Consider the following 10,000-nt stretch of genomic DNA (forward strand, 5'->3'; position numbering starts at 1 on the left):
TAGGGCAGTTAAATAAAAGGCTATGAACAAAGGAAGGAGAAAAGGATATCTATAGATTTCAAACTTGAGGAAAAGGCAAAGACAGGATTTAGGGCAACTGGTAGTCATCAGAGATAGAGATGGAAATATATTGCATAGGGATGATGACATGAGGAGGAGATGGAGAGAATATTATGAGCAACTATTAAACACAGAAAATGAGAGAGAGGAGCTGGAGAAGCACAAAGGGTGGAGGGGCCAGTTATGGAGATATGGAATACAGAAGTGAAGCGGGCATTGAGCAAAATGAACAATGGTAAAGAGTTTCGAATCAAAATAGCCAAGACACTAGCTACAAAGGGAAAAGAATGTGTGCTGGATTTATTGACAGCAATATGGGAAGAGGACATAATGCCTCAAGACTGGGAACAGAGCCTATTGATATCTATATCTACGCAGAGAGGTGACATTATGTAATGCTGGTTTGAAAATTTTAGAAAGGGTACTAGATGAGAGATTGAGAGATTGTAATATTGGGAAACTGCAGTATGGATTCATGAAAGGAAGAGGGACTGTGGATGCCATCTTTATAGTAAGGCTTACGATAGAATACAGAGAGAAGTGATGTTTTGGTGCTTAAAGAAGAGGAAAGTCCAGAAGAATGGTATAGATAACATACAAAAAAAAAAAAAAAGGACAAAAATAATAACAGCGGTTAGGCTCAAGAAACTTTTGAAGTTAGTGTTGGATTGCACCAGGGGTCCACATTAAGCTCGTTTTTATTTGTGTTGTTCTTGGATATGTTAAGTAAAGATATCAGAAATGCAAAGTTTTGAGAATTGCTATATGCAGATGATTTGGTGATTAATACTGAAAAAGAGGATAATTACAGAGAAGGGTGGTAGAGTGGCAAGAAACGTTAGAAAGGGATGGCTTGAGGGTAAATATGAATATGACTGAAGCTACGGTGAGCTATAAGGAAGGTAGGGACAGGATATCCATACAAGAAAGTAAAGGAACAGTTATAAAACAGGTAGAATAATTTAGATAGTTGGGATCCACTATTAATAGGAGAGAGGATGTGAGACTGTAGTTGAGAATAGGATACAAGCAGCCTATGGAAAGTGGAGGGAGGTAGCGGGAGTGTTATGTGATGAGAAAAAAGCTAATCAATTTAAATGTCAAGATCTATAGCGCAGTAATAAGACCAATGTTAATGTATGGATCAGAAACTTGGGCTTTAAAACAAAAAGAGGAAGCAAAGCTTGAGAGAACAGAAATGAGAATACTGAGATGGATTATGGGAATATTGTTGTTTGAAAGATTGGAAAATGATGAAATAAAGAATAGCAAGTGTAGTAAAGTTTATAGACTGAGATGGTGTGGGCACATGTTGAGGATTGATGGTGGGGAGGGAGTGAGGAAGGCTTATGAGGAACCTGTTAGGAGGAAGATCGAGAGGGAGGCATAGAATATGATGGCGAGATAAGGTGAAGGATGATATGGAGAGAAGGTTTGGTGGTCAAAGGCCTGGGAGAGGGCGCATCAGGCAATCGACCCCTTAATGAAGGGATAACGGTGGGGAAGAAGAAAATGTATTCATACATATACAAACATTTGTACACACACACACACACACATATATATATATATATATATATATATATATGTGTGTGTGTGTGTGTGTGTGTGTGTATGTACATAGAAATACTTTCCATGGCTTGGCCATTTACATTACCTTCTTAACAGAATGCCGTTAATCAATTACTTCCAAGCACCAAATTTATATTTGAATCAAGGAAATGGTTTTGAAGACAGACAAATTTCACTTATGATAGCTGTTCGTTCAGTACACTTCAAAACGTCACAATTCCTTGAAAAATTTTCTGTGTGAGAAGATGATTGTCTTTCAGAGAACTTATTTAAGTTGCTGTAACGTCTATCAACCAAGCACTGAGATATGCTGCGTAAGAAATGAGATGTATCGTAGAGAACGCTTCCCAGTCACTGAAGCCTGCCTTCGAGAATTACGCTCTAATGCTAAAACCTCCTTGACGAATTAGATGAGGTGTTGTCATGGGAACTGTTTATGTTCGTTGTTTGCATAGAAGATAAGAAGAGACAGTTGGTCCATTATCAATTAGTTAATTTTGTGCGGTTGTGTCACTTCATAGTGAAGTTGCAATATTGTTCAAAAAAGATAAATTCCCATAAAATCTATTTCAGAAAATAGGAATGAAATGTAAACTCAAGAAGTTGTGGCTATTCACCAGAAGGTATTGGAAAATTGCCACTCACACTCACAATTCATCGCTATTTCAGAAGTCTTTAATGTGGGGTTATCGTCCGTAAAAACAATCATGACAGTTACAATTACATTTCTTAAAATATGACTTCTATGGACATAATCTTATTGGACACTATTATTTTTCTAAGGTAATGCACACTTATGCATTCTTTGTCGTAAATACATCTTAACCTCAAACTACAATTAAGGATACACTTAAAAATTTGCATTAAAATAGCGATAAAAGTCTGGCAACATAAATTCCAGGATTTATAGTTTTTAAAAGTGTTATATTAACGTAATAGAGTGATAATCCGGTCACCAACCCGTAAAATATAGTAAAGTAAAGTAAAATTACGGTCGCCTGTATTTTACTGAAATACGGTTGAAAACTTTTCACGGAGAATTTCCGATAAAAATTACGGATTTTTCTAAGTGTATAGAACATTGGCAGGTAGGGCTGTCACAAGATAATGCGAGATAAAAAAAATGAAAATATAAAACAGCGTATGATTTTTCCCTCAACTAACAATTGCTTTCTGTACCAGGACGTGCTACCAAACAACAACGAAAACTGACACCTTTTTTTGTAAGAGACGAGACAAATGTTCCTCGGAACAAACGAGCAAAAACTCTTAACATGTGATGAAGCTCTCACGGGGTAAAGTGTTCGGAGATAAGCAAGCTCTTCTTCTCCAGGGGGTGAGATAGATACCAGGTCATTATGAAGACGAGGGCATGATTATTTGAACGAAACGTTCTGATAATTTCTACAAAATATTCGGAAAAGAAATGGTGACCAAAGGCTTGCTTATATCATTAACGTTGGTTATATTCATGTTTCGAAAAACAGTAAAGCAGTAAGCTATAAGTTAAAGAACATGATTATAGGAGCGATGTCTTGGCCAACTAAGTTATAATTGTATCATGCTCTATACACTGCTTGCTATTGTACGTTATTCTATGCATGGTATTTTTGCTATAAGGAAAGCAATATTGGGTATACAGTATGTGTAACGTTTTCATAAAACTAAGAAGTAGAGTCATTCAACTGTTCCATCAAGTTGTCAGTCACTGACTCAGTATGCCAGGTTGTACACTCACTACAGACTTTTCAATACTACACAAAACCCAGTGAAATTTAGAGATTGTGGCAGCCCACTGTGAATGCCACTGTCTCGCAATCTGTAAGCCTGAATTCGAGGTGTACTCAACCCAATAGTTTCTAGTACTTTCTGCACCCGTCCTTGTGAGCTAGGAGTCGCCCGGTTTTAGGAATCTAGAAGTCTACCTGCTGAGTCATCAACAACAATTATCTGGTTCTCTCTGGTTCTAGCTTGAGTGAGAAGGGACTTGGATGCTGCTCATGAGTGACCATTTAACCCTCGAACTTGGAGGATGCATTCAACTTGAAAAATTCAATAACAATAACGAAGGAATTACGTAATTAACATAGGTTTACTTCCGTAGGCAAAGTACATATACTGTACGTAGATATAAGCTAGTTATGTGTACAGTTAAAGTGCCAATTAAAATCATCTGCAGTAGTAGGTAAACATTCTCTCTCTCTCTCTCTCTCTCTCTCTCTCTCTCTCTCTCTCTCTCTCTCTCTCTCTCTCTCTCTCTCACGCTATATATATATATATATGTGTGTGTATATGTATATGTATACAGTATATATATATATATATATGTATATATATGTGTATATATATATATATATATATATATATATATATATATGTGTGTGTGTATTCAAATAAGCCATATATATTTTTGATACATTAATGTCTGGATTCTCTTAACGACCTCGGGATCAGAGTATATGTATATATATGTATATATATATATATATATATATATATATATTATATACATATCCTGTACACACATATGTATACATATACATATATATATAACACACACATATATATATATATATATATATATATATATGTATATGTATATATACATATACTGTACTTGAACATATATATATATATATATATATATATATATATACATATATATATACATATACATATACAAATACATATACTGTACATATACATATACACACACATATATATATGGATATATATATATACATATACAAATACATATACATATACATATATATACATAAATATATATATATATATATATATATATATATATATATATATATATATATATATATATATATATATATATATATATATATACATATATATATAACGACAGACAAGAGTTGATAAGCATAAAATATATATCAAGCCATGATATGAAAGATGAAAAACTTTGAGTTAGTACTTTCATCCTATTGACGTCACCAGACTCACAATGAAATGAAAACTTAAAAGCAACCTTTTACAACGTAATATAAAGTCAGCTTCTTGAAGACCTTAGACAACGTAGATGAAAGAAAAGGAAAGAGAATCTTAAAATAACAACAAATGCTTAAATTTACGTCTGTTTGTAATATACGGTAGTTCTTTGGGTAAAGTATTAGCGTGGATTAACGTGTTGGTATTCGACCAGTTAGTCCGGTGACCTGAATTTAACCTATGGACATTCAAGGTATCATTAGTGTACCCTCTTCAGGCTGCATAGTGCTCTTTGGTTCTTATAGATATACCTTCAAATATTTAACCGACATGAAATCAAATACATTTTTATATGTTGCATTATTATAATTTCGACGGCTCTCCGTAGTTGATAATTTTCTCAGTCATCTCCTTTTACGTCTATTGACGCAAAGGGCCTCTGTTAGATTTTACCAGTCGTCTCTATCTTGAGCTTTTAATCGAATAATTCTTCAATCATCTCCTACTTCGCGGTGCATAGTCCTCAGCCATGTAGGCCTAGGTCTTCAAACTCTTGTGAAGCCCAGTTAAACGTTTGGTGAACTAATCTCTCTTTGGGAGTGCGAAGAACATGACCAAACCATCTCCATCTACCCCTCATCATGTTATCCACATATGGCACTCATATTTTTCAGTATGCAATTCTATTCAAACACTACCCTTATACATACATACATACATACATACATATATATATATATATATATATATATATATATATATATATATATATATAAATATATATATATATATATATTTATATATTTTTTTTTATTGTAATGACATCTAGATAACATTTATGAAATGGTCGGAAAAATATGTTATTTATTAACCATTATATGAGGATTTTTTTGGCTTAACGCATACGTCTTAATAAATATAAACATTCAGAATGGTATACTGTAGTTTAATGGTGATTTTTGTCACTTTTGGCAAACTTATCTATGTAATAAGGGCTATATACACTTAACTCCCTAGAATATATATAAAAGAAATTGCAAATCTATAGATTTAGAAGGTCAAGAATTGAAATGCTTTTAAGATAAGTTATTAGTAGGTTCTGGAATTGGGCAATCAAAATTTATCGTCTAGTCTAACAACTAAACCGTCTAAAATAATGGATAATAATATCTTCTATTTCTAGAGTGAATTTGTCAATTTTATGGATGAATCTAATAAACTAATAATAGCAAGTAGTTACCCAAACTACGTTTTTTCTTTATGATTTCAAGAACGTCATCAACATTATAATACTAAACTATTTGAAAGGACCAAATAGATAGGACAGATTTTATCTATCTATCTATCTATCTATCTGTGCGTGTGCGAGTGTGTGTGCGTCAAAATAGGAACAAAGGCTTACCAATAGATATACCCAACATGTGAACATGAAAGTTTCCGTTACAGCCAAATTTCCCCATTTTAACACAAAATCAATAAGATAAATACCTATATTGATTAGCAATCGTAACTCATGATAAGGTATTATATCAAATAATAAATCGAAAAGTTCATTCATCAGAAGGAACTCTGATGAATGCTGCCATAATATCACCACTCCCTATTGTATGGTGTGACGTTAGGTTAATATTTTCCCATTTATAACAGATTAACTGGATTTTTCACTTGTCATTCGTATTATTAGATATTATGCTTTGTGAGATCAAAATTAACTTCATCAGATACTACAGAGAAAGTTTAATGAACAATGTGAATGGACTCGACCAAAGGTCATATAATCTGTATCTATGATTTTATTTCCTTGGTAGGCTCTCATGTTTTCCATTTTCTTAAATGATGAACATACACCCACCCACACACACACACACACACATATATATATATATATATATATATATATATATATATATATATATATATATATATATATATACTGTATATATTTATATATATATAAGTGTGTCTATGTATATGTGCATATATGAACATATACATACAGTATACATTATATATATATATATATATATATATATATATATATATATATACATACATATATATATACATATACATATATATATACATATACATATATATACATATACATATATACACATATATATACATATATATATATATATATATATATATATATATATATTACTTGCTAAGCTACAACCCTAGATAGAAAAGGCAGAAGGCTATAAGCCCAGGGGCCCCAACAGGGAAAATAGCCCAATGAAGAAAGGAAACAAGGAAAAATAAAATATTTCAAGAACAGTAACACCATTAAATTAAATATTTCCTATAAAAACTTTAAAACAAGAGGAAGAGAAATTAGATCGAATAGCGCGCCCGAGTGTACCCTCAAACAAGAGAACTCTAACCCAAGAGACAGTTGAAGACCACGGTACAGAGGCTATGGCACTACCCAAGACTAGAGAACAGTGGTTTGATTTTGTAGTGTCCTTCTCTTAGAAGAGCTGCTGACCATAGCTAGTCTCTTCTACCCTTACCAAGATGAAAGTAGCCACTGAACAATTACAGTGCAGTAATTAACCCTATGGGTGAAGAAGAATTGTTTTGGAATCTTAGTGTTGTCAGGTGTTGGAATCTTAGTGTTGTCAGGTGTATGAGGACAGAGGAGAATCTGTAAAGAATAGGCTAGACTATTCGTTGTATATGTAGGCATAGGGAATGGGAACCGTAACCAGAGAGAAGGATCCAATGTAGTACTGGCTGGCCAGTCATAGGGCCCCATAACTCTCTAGCGGTAGTATCTTAACGGGTGGCTGCTGCCCTGGTCAACCTGCTACCTATAATATATATATATATATATATATATATATATATATATATATATATATATATATATCAGATGTAGACTGTATGGCAGATAATTTCGGTTCCATGATAAAACGAAAGGCGAAGACAAGCCAAATCTTGCTGGAGGTACACTCGGGCACACTATTCTATCTTGCTTCTCTTCCTCTTGTTTTGTTGAAGTTTTCATAGTTTATATAGGAAATATTTAAATGTTACTGTTCTTGAAATATATTTTTCCTTGTTTCCTTTCCTCACTGGGCTATTTTCCCTGTTGGGGCCCCTGGGCTTATAGCATCTTGCTTTTCCAACTAGGGTTGTAGCTTAGCATGTAATAATAATAATAATAATAATAATAATAATAATAATAATAATAATGGTCGTATGAGGGTAGTTGAAGGAGCTTTTGATTATAATAAATCGTCTAATCAGAAGGACGACATTATTAATAATACAATTGTTAGAGCTTCCACTACTTCTCTCGATCTTCTGCTTCCTCGTGTGCAAGCTCATGTCATTGCTAATATTGATCAGGGCCATGGAGCCAACACCAACGGAGAGCCACATTTACAGGATATCAACATCAATCTTCTGGAAAATTGACCTCTATTTAGACGATTGGAGAAAATCCGTAATAGGCTACAAAACATCCAGTTACCGGCGACTATCTATTTGAACATTAAGACCGTTCACTCGTTGGAAAACTACCATTTCCTTCTGATGTTTTAGCTTCGACTACTACTCTTGGTGTTTAATAACTTTCATCTTCGAATAGTTATGTTTTTTTAGTTTACCTTTGAACCATTGTGAAACATTTCTTAATTCTTCGGCTGAAGAGGCAGCTTTAAGAAAAATATTGCGAAAGCTCCTGTTTTTTTTTTTTTTTTTTAAATATACAACAATATATAACAGGATTTTTACTGACCAAGATTCTTAGACACAACAATGTGTTTTCTTCATGGTCTTTTGTAATAGGTAGCTTTATTGTACGACAGCCATTTAAAACAATGTTTCAAATGCTACTCTGTTCACTTTCAAGTGCTAACAGTTAATAAAAATAAAATATGAATAATTACAAACAGGATACTTACAATAAAATAAAAACGGGATGGGAAAATCAATGATAATAAAAACCTAGCAATCAAATCAAAACACTGAGGAATAATATAAACAATGCAGTCAAATCTATATTACTGTTCAACTGCACCAAACGTGTGTCTAGACAGAGCAACCATTTTATCATGGCATTCTACAGAAAGAAAAATTTCAATGGTTTATTGATGAGTTCCCTTGGAGCATATTACGTGAATTTTAAATTTGATGTTTAACCCTATGTTATTCTAGCCCTTATAATAACAAGCACCTTTGCAATATTTCATGAAGACATTATTTTCAAGGAATTTTCAGTAACAATGATTTTACCAATATATTTTTTTTTCAAGACGTTGAAAGTTAATTTGAAAAATTTCTGTAGTCCACCTTTAAAAGTATCCCATATAAGAATGACACCCTACACCAAGAAGTTTTTTTTTTAACGTTTTAAGAATGAGTCGCATTTCCTTTTTAGCGATATTTATAGCAAGCCAATTCTTCTGATATTTCCTACAACCGTTACAATATCAAGGATTTTATCAATCACAAATAAAATGACCTCTATATGAATCGGGAATCGTAGGCTATACAAATACAACTGGCCATAGCGTCATCAGGTATGCAGTATGTTGCCTCTTCTATGAAAACTCTGTATTAGAGTCCATGATTTATCGCATGAGGGTCTGCCCCTCTCTTTTATTCTTCTCCTGTACTTCTCTTTCTCCCTTTTTCTTTATTCTTTCCCATCCCGAGTACCTGCCTTCGGGCTATAAACTGGATTGTATCCAAGGGTACTTATCCTTTCCCCATATTCCCCACTTCCCTATCCTTATCCTTAGTTAGAGTCCATGATCAAAATAGGGTTATTTGTAGAACTAGAAAACATCTACGAAGACCTGTTTACTCAGCCTTAGGAGGCCACTGTCAGGAGATCTGTAACATCAACGTAGATTTAAAAGGTACTTTTTATAGGTAACTTTGAAAATGAAGTTTGTTTGGTTATTATCATTAGACTATTAATTTTTTATCACATTAATATTATATTGTAATGCAGAAATATACATAGCTATTAAACAGTGCTATTTCTATTTATCTTTAGAGCTTGAAAATTAATAGAGCAATATTTGAAATGGATTTTTAAATGACTGCACCACTATCAAGTTACATGATACACGCCGCACACACATACAGTGTACACACACACATACACACACACATATTTATATATATATATATATATATATATATATATATATATATATATATATATACATATACACATGTATATATATACATACATACATACATATATATATATACATATATATATATATATATATATATATATATATATATATATATATATATATATATTAATTATTGTAATACATAAATGGGGCAATAAAGCCTTGATAAATAGCTGTACTATGTAGTCCTGCTCTGTGTTACGATTAAGAAGACTCAAGTCAGAGTTTAGAAATTGTAATCGTAA

General features: G+C 32.7%; 1 protein-coding gene across 3 annotated transcripts in view; it reads right to left on the reverse strand.

The window, feature by feature from the left end:
• The window catches only part of LOC137634121 (trypsin-2-like), a 97,032-nt gene that overhangs the window by 31,540 nt on the left and 55,492 nt on the right, over nt 1–10,000 (reverse strand). The window contains exon 1 of one of the 3 annotated variants that reach the window (XM_068366343.1): nt 1,718–1,900. The exons of 1 other annotated variant lie outside the window; for it this stretch is intronic. The gene's annotated coding sequence lies outside the window, so the exon portion shown is untranslated. Of the gene's footprint in view, nt 1–1,717; nt 1,901–10,000 lie in introns of those variants that run through there. One more of the 3 variants, XM_068366345.1, reaches the window with a different exon arrangement.

The sequence above is a fragment of the Palaemon carinicauda genome, chromosome 44 (genome assembly GCF_036898095.1).
Source record: "Palaemon carinicauda isolate YSFRI2023 chromosome 44, ASM3689809v2, whole genome shotgun sequence".
Taxonomy (NCBI): Eukaryota; Metazoa; Arthropoda; class Malacostraca; order Decapoda; family Palaemonidae; genus Palaemon; species Palaemon carinicauda.